Source organism: Enhydra lutris, unplaced genomic scaffold (assembly GCF_002288905.1).
Source record: "Enhydra lutris kenyoni isolate GAN:26980312 unplaced genomic scaffold, ASM228890v2 scaffoldscaffold43, whole genome shotgun sequence".
Lineage (NCBI taxonomy): Eukaryota > Metazoa > Chordata > Mammalia > Carnivora > Mustelidae > Enhydra > Enhydra lutris.
In genome coordinates, this window is record NW_019154127.1 from 9,441,279 (window position 1) to 9,452,138 (window position 10,860).

The window sequence follows — 10,860 nt, forward strand, 5'->3', positions numbered from 1 at the left end:
TTTGGTGTGGTAATGCACAGACCTAAGGATAAAGATTTTGTAATCTGGCCTTTCCTTTCTCAAATAATAAAGTATTTTGTTTATATAAACGCCTCCTTGTAAGGGTTCTTTTGTCCCACCCCAGCAGGGAGGGAGGAGGGGAGGCAGAGTGAGGATAGTGAACCCTGACCCATGGTCCCCCCGCAGTTTCCAGTCTACTGAGACTCCCATCTCCATTTAACTGGTTTTACACATGGGGTCACCCAGCAAATCATGACCAAGCTGCAACCCAGCTGTAAGCTCTTCCTGAAGGAACCACCCCCCCGAAAAAGTGTTCCCCTAAATCAAAAAATGCTTTTAAGAAGGGATTAGAATAGAAAGATGCAGTTGTCTTGTTTTTGCCAAGGAATTGGCAAAGGTAACAGAAGAAATTGTTGGATGCTTCTGTGAGGAACCCATTAGGGTTTGAGGCTCAGGGACTTTCGCCGCGATGCCTGACGATCTGATTTACTAGAGGTGAGGGTGATAGTCCTGGGATGTGGGTTCTCAAACACATTTCAAAGTTAGTGATGAGGCCAGCAAACAGGTGGGCTACATCAGAGGTGTGCAGGAGCCCCTCCCCATGTGCTGGTGAATTGCAACAGTGACGTATTGGTATCTTCAATGTGATCAAGATGAGAGTATTTCTGTCATAAAATTGGCAGACCCTACAAATCAGGGCTCCTTTCAAGCCCCCTCAGGGAGCTGGTTCTTAAAACAGTTATCAGAACACCACTGGTCACCAGTGTTCACTGTATTAGAAATTAGAAAACCTTTTAAAATGCAATTACTTTTTTAAAATAACATTAATGCTTTTGTGGAAAATAACTTTTTCCCAAAAAGTGAGTGTGGCATTGTTTTGCATGTTTTCAGATTTCCTTGATGATGTCTCGTTTAAAAGAAGGGAGCTGGGTTCTTGAATATTCTTCCACATTTTGTCTTGTGATATATTTTGAAGGAAATCAGGCCTCACACAGCTATGTAATCGAACAAAGGAGCATTCGGGAGACATACACTACACCAAACCTGGCAAATGCAAGTTTCTTCAAAGTTCATTGCAGTTAGAATGTGAAACCATATCAATAAACTTTCCTATGATTATAATAAATTCCACTGCTCTGCCTTGCACTTTGAATGGATCCTTCACCCATGTGTGATTTTTTAACATCATGCATTAGTCATTTGGAAAATATTGCTTCAAAATGTTGACCCATTTCAACAGCTAATGTCAAATGATCACCTTAGTTGCTGTCATCATAACTTTTACCCGAAAAGTATTGGGAATCTACCAAGCTCACAATAGCAGATGTAAGTTTTCAAAAATTCAGATTTTCATTTGAAAGCTCAAATGTTATCATTGGCAACAAACACTTTATGTTGCCCTCTTTGAAGTGACAGACTCATTTCATTTCCTTTTGAGGACATAACTGTCAGATACCCAATAGATATAACTTGTCTGTTGTTCTTGCAGGCAAAAATGGTGTCCCCGGACAAAGTGATTAGTTTAACTCACAACTCACACAAATGCAGGACAGCATTTCCCAGGACAGCCCACCTACCTTAGTGTGCAGCAGTCCTTTACGCGCACCACTGATTACCTAGAAGTTAAAAAGATGTGTATTCACTTATGAAGAAAATTAGTTTTTACTGCTTTATCGAGTTCCTTTTTTTTTGTTATTTTTGTGATTTTTATTCTGTTATTTTTGTTTTCCACTGAGCACACAATGGTAAAGAAGACAGTGATGGCTGTCTTAACAGTTTAGTGCTAAGGCCCCAGCAGTTTTACCCACCTTTGCTTTGCTTTTGCAAAGGTGACATTGAGGATCCCCTGAAAGGGTGCCAGAGCCCCACAGTTGTCTATGGACCTCACTCTGAGAACTCTTCTAGAAAGCCAAGCAGCTCATCCAGAACACAGACTGGAACAGGAAGCAGGAAGGTGACCAGGAGTCAGGGGAAGAGAATTTTCCTTTCTCCTCTTGGATCCAGGGTCCATCCTTCCAATATTACCCTGCCATAGCCAGTTAAGAGGAGCAGTTTTATTAAAAAAAAAAAAAAAAAAAAAAAAAAAGAATTATCTAATGTTTTACATGATAAGGAAAAAGTTCACTCACAGGTGAGACAGATATTCTCAAAGACCTTCTCCTCCCATCTTTCACTCTGTCTGTCCTTTTCCACGTGTCACTCCAGTTCTAAATCTTTTGTAATGTAGTATATTTCACCATATTTTAAAAGCTCATTTTTCTTAACACAGTCAAAACAGGTCATAAAGAGACGAGGTGCACGTGGCCTGTCTCCCAGCTCGTCCACATGGAGGTGAAGGAGCAAACTTAAATTGTCCCTAGGCCACACCGTGTCCCGGTTCTCCCCCCGTGCAGGGGCCCCCGAGGACCTCAGATCTCCAAATAGTGGACACTCATGAGCAGTAGTGATTCGGAGCCTGAAGGAGCTGCTCTGTCGGTCGTGTGACGTGCAGGATGTGGGGCCAGAGCAGGTGGACAAGGAACAGGGGGACACGGAGGGTAGTAACTCGCTTCATCACCTCTTTGGAAAAATCAAGCAAGTTGGCTGTAGGGTTTATTGTGCTTTGGCCTGAACTTGAATTATCATTCTCACCCGGCAGTCATGCACTGCTGTGTGACCTTGGACATGTAACTTCATCACTCTGTGCCTCAGTTTCCCCTCCAGAAAGTGGAGTCATTGGGTGGCAGCGGATGGATGTATCTTTCATTTTTTAAGATGGCGAGAAGTCAGTGACTCGGCACCGGGCGGGGAGGGGGGTACTCCATTTAAGTCACGAGCAAAGCATTCCAGCAGGGGTCTCTGAAGAAAACACGGCGCCCGGCAGTCATGTCTGTTTTCATATGAAGAAACCCAGGCACAGAGTTCAGTGATAAAGCTGGCACTTACCTCAATCAGGGCTCAGACATAGGCCTTCCATTTCTCAATGTTGTCCTTTTGCCGTGATAACTGCACTGTGTTTTGTTTAAGTCATTATAAATCCTACCCAGGGACTCCCCCAAGCTTCTAGTTCCTTTTCCTGTTCTGTTTTAAACAGAGTACACAGCCCTTGATTTGAATTTTTAAATTATCCATGAGCCTCCTACCCAAAGGACACCCAGTCCTCATACACACAGCAGCTGGAGGCAGCTAGTTTAGTTTGAACAGATGCTTGAATCCCATAATCTGGGCCAGATGTTAATTTATCTTTTCTGTAATCACCCCACAGAAGAGTGAGGCTGGAAGCAGTGAAGGGGGAAATCCCTTATTGTGTAATTCTTTTGAAACTCCTGGGCAGGGTTTGAACATGTGATTCTACTTGAAATCTGACATTAACGGAAATACCATTTTTGGTCATAGTTGGTGACGACACCTTCACAACTGGAATTGACATTGCCTTTGTTCATCTACTATGAGTAACTGCCCCATTCTGGCCTCCCAAAGTCATGCTCAGATGGCAAGATAGCCCAGGATTGCCAGATCTGACCCCCACCAGCAGTTTCCATGTCTATGGCCTCATACTCTACGAGTAGATAGCCAGGACTCAACACCCAGATGGAAATGCTGATTCATGGGAGCCCGTGGCCTGGGTTGGTTGGAGGATAACATGTCCTGGGGATGCTGGGGATGTCAAATGGCACACAGAGCATGAGGTCTTGCATGAGGTCTCAAGCAAGAGTATCCTGCATTGGCTATGGTCCATCTCCATGGTCCAAGTCCATGAGAAGCACTGTCACCATTTGCTCATAAACTCCACCAAATTGTCTACTGAAGACTTTATTTTTCATCACAGTGCAAACATATAATTAATAATTGTGAAATACGGTAGCATTGGCAAGTCTCAATTTCATCCATCATCTCCCTGGGACTCTGGGAGGTCGGTTTCATTATGTTCATTTTACAGATGTGGGAAGTGAGGCTCAGCAAGGTTAAAGCCCTATGTTGAAACTAGAGGGACTTCTTCCAGACTCAGCAGTGGTCCCTGATCCATCATGCCTGTGGACTCCAGCTTGGGGGTGGTGGACGCCTCCAGGGGCTGGAACCCAGAGTGGCCAGCGCAGCTGAGGGGCTGGACAGGCTCTCAATACTGCCACATGTCTTGCTCTGTCTGTCCTAGGTCATTACTAGCAGTGCTATAGGTGCTCCTCACCATCCTACCCCAGGGAGGAAGCCAACCCATCCCCTAAAGACACAACACACTGTTTATAGTTCTTAAATCCTGAGCAATCAGACTACTTTTGATCCAATTTGCATGAGCCTGGGCTTCTGCTTTCCCAAGCTATGGATGGACCCCATAGCACCCCCCCAATGGTGGCTCCAACAGAATGGTTAACTTTCAATTATACATTTTTTTATTCACCCCCCCAACCATTCATTCATAAGACGCTGTTAAATGTCAACCACGAGGAAGGTACAGATTACAGAGAGCCAGATTATCTCTGCTTTCTAGGATCCATGTTAGTGAAGGAGTCCAGGAGTAAAGATGGTGAGGGCATGTGAGTTCCATCTAGCACAAAGACCAGATGTTCGTTGCTTCATCTGTGTCTGTGGCTGGAGTCGATTCAATAACCATGTGCAACAGCAGTAACATCACAACAACAGGTGACAAGGAATCAGCCTTGCTGGGTGCTGGCACAGGCTTTGGAGGTCCACGAGTTCACTGAAATGTCTCTGCAGATGGCCCTGCAGTAGGGAATAAGAAGATCCTCAGAACACAGGTGTTCACACACACTCATACTGACATGCATCCTTGCACAAACACATACATGTGTGCTCACACACAAACACTGCACACAATCATTCCCACAGACGCACACACACTCACTTGTGTACACTGTGCACACATACATGCATGCTCACACTTCCCCAAGCACACACCACCTGGACTGGCTTCTTGGGGCGGCTGTCACACAATACACAGCCTGGGAGGCTCAAGGGACTTCAGTCTATTGTCCCACTCTTCTGGAGAGCAGAAGTCCCTTGTTGGCAAGACTGGTCTCTTCTGAGGACTCTGAAGGAGAATCTGCTCCAGGCCATTCTCCCTGGCTTGTAGATGGCCCTCTTCCATTTGTGTTTTCATATTGCCTTCCCTCCCCATGCATCCATGTCCATGCTGCCCCTTTTATAAGGACATAGTCACACAGGATTAGGGACTGTCCAAATGACCTCCCTTTAACTTGATTACCTTTGTCAAGACTCAATTTATAAGTAAAGTCACATTCTGAGGCACTGTGGGAGGGAGTGGTTAGGACTTCAATATTTGAGTTCTGGAAGAACAGAGGTCAACCCTAACATTCCCCAACACTAATGAAGTTAAAAACAACAGAAGTGGACCCAGGGGACAGCAGTCTTGCACATGGACTTGGGTCAGTTGTAAAGGTACACTCCTAACTCACATGGGTTACTACAGATTTGTAGAAGCACGATTCTAAGAAAGGAGGTAAAACAGAAACCTATAAAGGGCTCAACTGAGATACAGAATGCCAAAAAGGTCTTAAAGAAAACAAAAAGAAATAGAGCAACAGGGGAAAACAGAAATAGCATAGGTATTAATCCACATATCTCAATAATCACTTTAAATGTCAATGGTCTAAATCTATGATTTAAAAGACAGAGACTGTCTGAATGGATTAAAAAAAAATCAAGAACCAACTCCACTAGACGTTGTCTACAAAAAATTCACTTTCACTGTGAAGACACAGATTAAGAGTATGGGGATGGAGAAAAGACCACACTGAAACTAATTAAAAAAAAAAACTGGGATCACAGTATGATATGACCAACTACAGAGCAAGGAAAGAGACAGGGGCTCAGGGGGAGGGAGGAAGAATGAGTAGGGGAACACTGGAGGTTTTCAGGGTGGTGCAACTCTTCTGTATGACACTGGGATGGAACATGCATGAAGGTGAGCATCTGTCGAACACCGTAGAATGCACAAAACAGAGAGCGAACCCCAGGATAAGCAATGGACTGTAGTTGATAACACACCATTACAGGTTCATCGCTAGCAATACATATACCACACTAACACTTGTTGTCGGTAGCAAGGGTTCCTCATGGGGGAGGCTCGGGGTGTGTGTGAATTCTCTGTCTACTCCATTTACATCTTACTTCAAACCAAAAATTGCTTTAAAAAATGAAGTCCAGTTAAAAATTAAAAGGAAGGGGCGCCTGGGTGGCTCAGTGGGTTAAAGCCTCTACCTTCGGCTCAGGTCATGGTCCCAGGGTCCCAGGGTCCTGGGATCGAGCCCCATATCGGGTTCTCTGCTCAGCGGGGAGCCTGCTTCCTCCTCTCTCTCTGCCTGCCACTCTGCCTACCTGTGATCTCTGTCTGTCAAAAAAATAAAAAAATATTAAAAAAAAAATTAAAAGGAAGCAGCAGTCACTTCAGACTGTGGACCACCACTTCCCTCACGAATAAGACTGGTCCGAGCATCTATTCCATCCATCCGCAGGGCCATGCAGCATAAGCCAGGAACACTTCAGGACACCAGACCAGCCTCCTTGACGGCACCCTTTGTCCTCACCGAGGAAGGGGCTGTACAGGGTCCATAGCGGCAGAGTTGCCAGGAATGGATAAGGAGTATCAGGGCCTGCCTCAGCCATAGATAGCCAGGAGACCCACAAGCCGTTTAAAAAGATAAAAAGTGGCAAACTGAGCAAAAATATGAATGATAGCGTCCCCAGAGACCCATTTCTGAAGATAACGCCCTGTATTAGGGACCTTCCTTGGCCTTGGGGGACACTGGATTTAGAAAAGGACACAAGAGGAAAACAGCCTAGGTCACTGGGTCACCCTGTAACAGAGTCACCCCCATGCAACAACCCTGGGATTGAACAAGGACAGGCTGGCTCCACAGAGTACAAGAAACTCTGAGACCATGCCCGTTCCTGCTGATTTCTCCCCAGGTATTAGCATCGGAATCCTGGTTTCTGAGTTCATACCTTTGAGGACACCCTTGACTTCAGACCCACAGTCACCTGTCTGCCCACAGCGACCACACAGACAAGGGAGGGAGCCTCAGACGAGAGGGAACCTGGGACCTTTGCAGACAGGACCAAAGTTCCTGTAGCAGAGGGAAGTTTCAGATCAGGAGAATGGGCCTCTGCCCGGGGAGGAGGCCTTCACACTCTGTCTGCCTTTACTTGTCTGGTGGGCACGGAGGAAAGGGACCCGGCCCTGCCTTGAGAGCCTAGCTTGGCTGGAGGGCCAGGTGGGTCTGGAGGGGCTGAGCCCAGGCGGGCATGAGCCCTTCCCACCTCCCCTGGGCTTATGTGATTGACACAACTTGGTCATGGACGGCAAAGTCAGGAGGAACTCCTTCCTAGAACCTGGCTGGCCTCCCCTCCCCCATGCCAACTGCTCTGCCCTGGTCGCCACGCACAGGTTGACCTCAGACACGGAACTCTCCACAGGGTTCTGAGTGGTCAGTTGGGGCCCCAGGACGCCGGCACTCGGAGGCGTAGCTGTGGAGCGCGACGTAGCCATGGAGGCCCCTCCTTCGGCCAGCGGATCCACGTGCCAGGTGGTCCTGGAGCACGTGTGGGATGCGCTGCTGCTGACGTCCAGAAGCTGGACACGTATCCCTGGGTGGCCCTGGGCGGTGCTGCTCGGGACCGTGCTGCTCCTTTTCCTGCGGAGGAGACGACTCCCTCCGAGAAGAGCGAAGGCGCCGGGACAAAGGTGCTCTGCCTGCCCCCAAGTCTGCGGAGCGGATCCGATACGGGATACGGGCCCGACGACACAAGCCCAGGACGCCCATGGGCCAGCCGGGGCGCTGGCCAGTCCTCCCTCCTTACAGACCTTGTGCTTGGCAGCCATGAGTGAAACGCTGAGCAGGCTGGTCCTCTGGGGCCCTGCCGACGTCCTGAAGAAGGACCAGAGGAGCCAGCCCCCTCAAGGTCCCCGGGTCCCTGAAGAAAACGCCGTCGTAGGAACAGCAGGCGAGGATGGAGAACAACCTGGGAGGAAAAGCGCAACGGACAGCAGGGACCACACTGCTTTTCCAGAGCCACCGGAACTGCGCAGCCAACAGGCTTCCAGAGGGAGGCAGAGAGGGCAGGAAGAGGAGGGGGGAGAAAGGCCGGAGCCGTCGAGGGCCCGCAAGGAGCCGGTCCCGAAACATCGAACCCGCCAGTCACCGTCCAGGGCAGGGCCCGGGCTGCAGGCCGGCCCCCCGCCTGACTTCCCAGCAGGTGACACCGGTGCTGGGACCCGTGGACTCCCGCCAAAGATCGGAGCCCGGAATGGCGACCACCCTGCCCGCCGGGCAGCCCTTGAGCCGCAAGCTGTCACCGAGGACGCTGGCTTCCCTGTGTCCCCTCCAAGGCCCGAAGCGGGTCCACAGGACAGAGCCACACGCCTGGAGGCAGAAAGGCGAGAGATCGCCGAGCTGGCCCGACACATCCACTGTCTACACACCCGGGAGGCAGCTCTGCAGCGCGAACATGCCCAGCTGGACCGTGACATTCAGCAGCTGAGGCGGAGCCTGCAGAAGCCACTGGACGAGCAGGACGAACTGGCCCTGCGCCTGCACGGAGCCCTGTTCCGAGGGGCAGCTCAGCGCGACGCCCTGCAGAGCCAACTGGCCGGCCTGCGTGGGGACCTGGAGCTCACGCGCCACTTGCGCGACCTCCACCAGGAGATGGCCCGAGACGTGCGCCGAGAGCTGCAGAGACACAGCGCCACTGCCGCGAGCTGGTCCTCTTCCAGCACAACAGAGCCGCGAGAGGCTGGGAGGCCGCTGTGTCCAGCGAGAGAAAGTTCTGGGAGCTGAGGAGAGAGCACGACCGCCTGAGGCAGACGCTGGCCGGCCTGGAGTCCCACCGCCGGCCTTTCCCGAGTGACCCTCTTGCTCCTGCGGCTCCGCCCGCAGCCCGCACAGCTGGGGAAGTGTCGGGGGTCCCTGGGCTCCTCGGGCCCCCAGGGAACGGGGAGGTCCCCCCGTGAGGGCACCGGGATCCGGGGTCGCCTGCGGGTGGGACCGGGCTCAGGGCCGCTGGGCGCTCAACAGCCACAGCCCGGCTCAGCCTCTGCGGGGAGGGCCGGGAAGGATGTCCGCCGGCTCTCTCCCTAGGCAAGCGCCTGGGTCTCCACCGGGTCCCCAGGGACGCTCAGCCGTGTAGCCCGCTCACCCTGCCGCCGCACATCCAGACAGACCTCCGGGCATATTGTCCTCAGTACGGACTTTCCCCATCAGACCCTCTACAACCGTGCCCTGTAGGATCGTGTTGGCATTGAAACCCCTGTCACTAGGACGGAAGACATCCTCTCTTGTGGACATGGACAGAGACTCCAAACGCGACCATTTATGTGGGCCAGGACTAGCCTTACGGATGTGCAGAAAGAACTCCATATTTATGGGAATAACGTGCAATTGCCTTAAAGAAAAAGAGAAGAAAATTTCAACTAGACAATATCCCACACAACTGTAAAAAATCGTTAGTGTACTTCTCAACTAAATTTTAGTCTGAACTCATAGTTTATTCCTAAACCCCAGTTATAGCCCTTAATTCAAATCTTAGTCCTAAATCAATTTTTACTTCTCAGTTCATAGTTTAGTCCTAAATTCATAGCGCTAGTGTAGTCTTAAATTTATTGATAGGAAATCTTAAGAATTTGTAGCCATTTCTTCCTTGTTCTGTAACACATTTCCTTCATCCTTGTTGGTTTGTTTAAGATACTGTTTGTTGTTTAACATTTATGAATTTTCAGCCGTCAAAATACCAAGTGTTCTCATGATGACAGATACACCGGCCCATGCACCAGGGCACGTGCACAGGCTCACATCCCATGACGCTGAACCTAGACGATTGCAGCTGTTTTGTGAGGACCCAAAAAACGTAAAAACACAGTTGGAAATTTTAAAATAGATTCATTTTAAATTTTAAATGAATTAAAAAATGTACCTATAGATCAATAAATGACTGAAAAGAAACACTGTGTGTGTGCCGTGTGTAAGGAGAGGAAAGCCTCTGTGCTCCTCCTCCCAGAGAGCAGAGTGCCCTGAGGGAGCAGGGAAGGTGGCAGGAAGGAGGATTGTCCCACGGGGTACAGAGGAGGAGGAGGCCAGGGGACAGTCCCCAGCTGCAGCAGGGAGGAGGGCAGGACCAAGGAGGGGGCTCCCAGGCTCCAGCCAAAAGGGGAGGTTGATCCATCCCTGAGCCGGGAGGGAGGACAGGGAAGCGGCAAATGCTGAGCCCAGTGGGGGGTTGTCCCAGCAATAGGCCCTAGTGCCCCCCTTGGCCATCAGGGCCTCCGAGGACTGCTGGTGCTGGGCAGCCCCCCAGAGGGTCTGGGAGTACAGGCAGGGGAGGCAGCCTCAGGCCCAGAGCTGGCAGGAAAGGGTCAAAGAGGAACTTGGGGAAAGACCCACCCCTGTGAGTCTATTTGACCCAAAGTGGGCCTTGGTTTGACTGCCTGCCTTCGCACCCACACATGGAGTATCTCTGCAGCGTCTCCGATGTCTTGGGCTCTGTTCTGGCACGTGCAGGACAGTGATGGCAAAAATAAGCCCGTGAGGCCCTAGGACCCCCAGCGTTTCTGTCCTAGTGAGGGGCAAGGCCAGGGAATCAAGAACAAGGGGACAGAGAGTAGCAGTCATAGCTCTGCAGAGAATTCCAGTAGTGGGATGGTGAATGGGTCAGGGGCCATAGCCAGAGGGGATATTCAGGCTGAGATGAGGGGAACAGGAGGTAGTCTGGGATCACAGGGTGTAGACTGCTCAGGCAGGGAGCACAGGAGGATACATGCTGAAGGCTGTGCTCCCAAGGGGGCTGGGGAACCAGAGCAACGGTGACAGGGCAGGGGGCAGGGAGCAGGGAGCAGGGCTGCTGCACCACCCT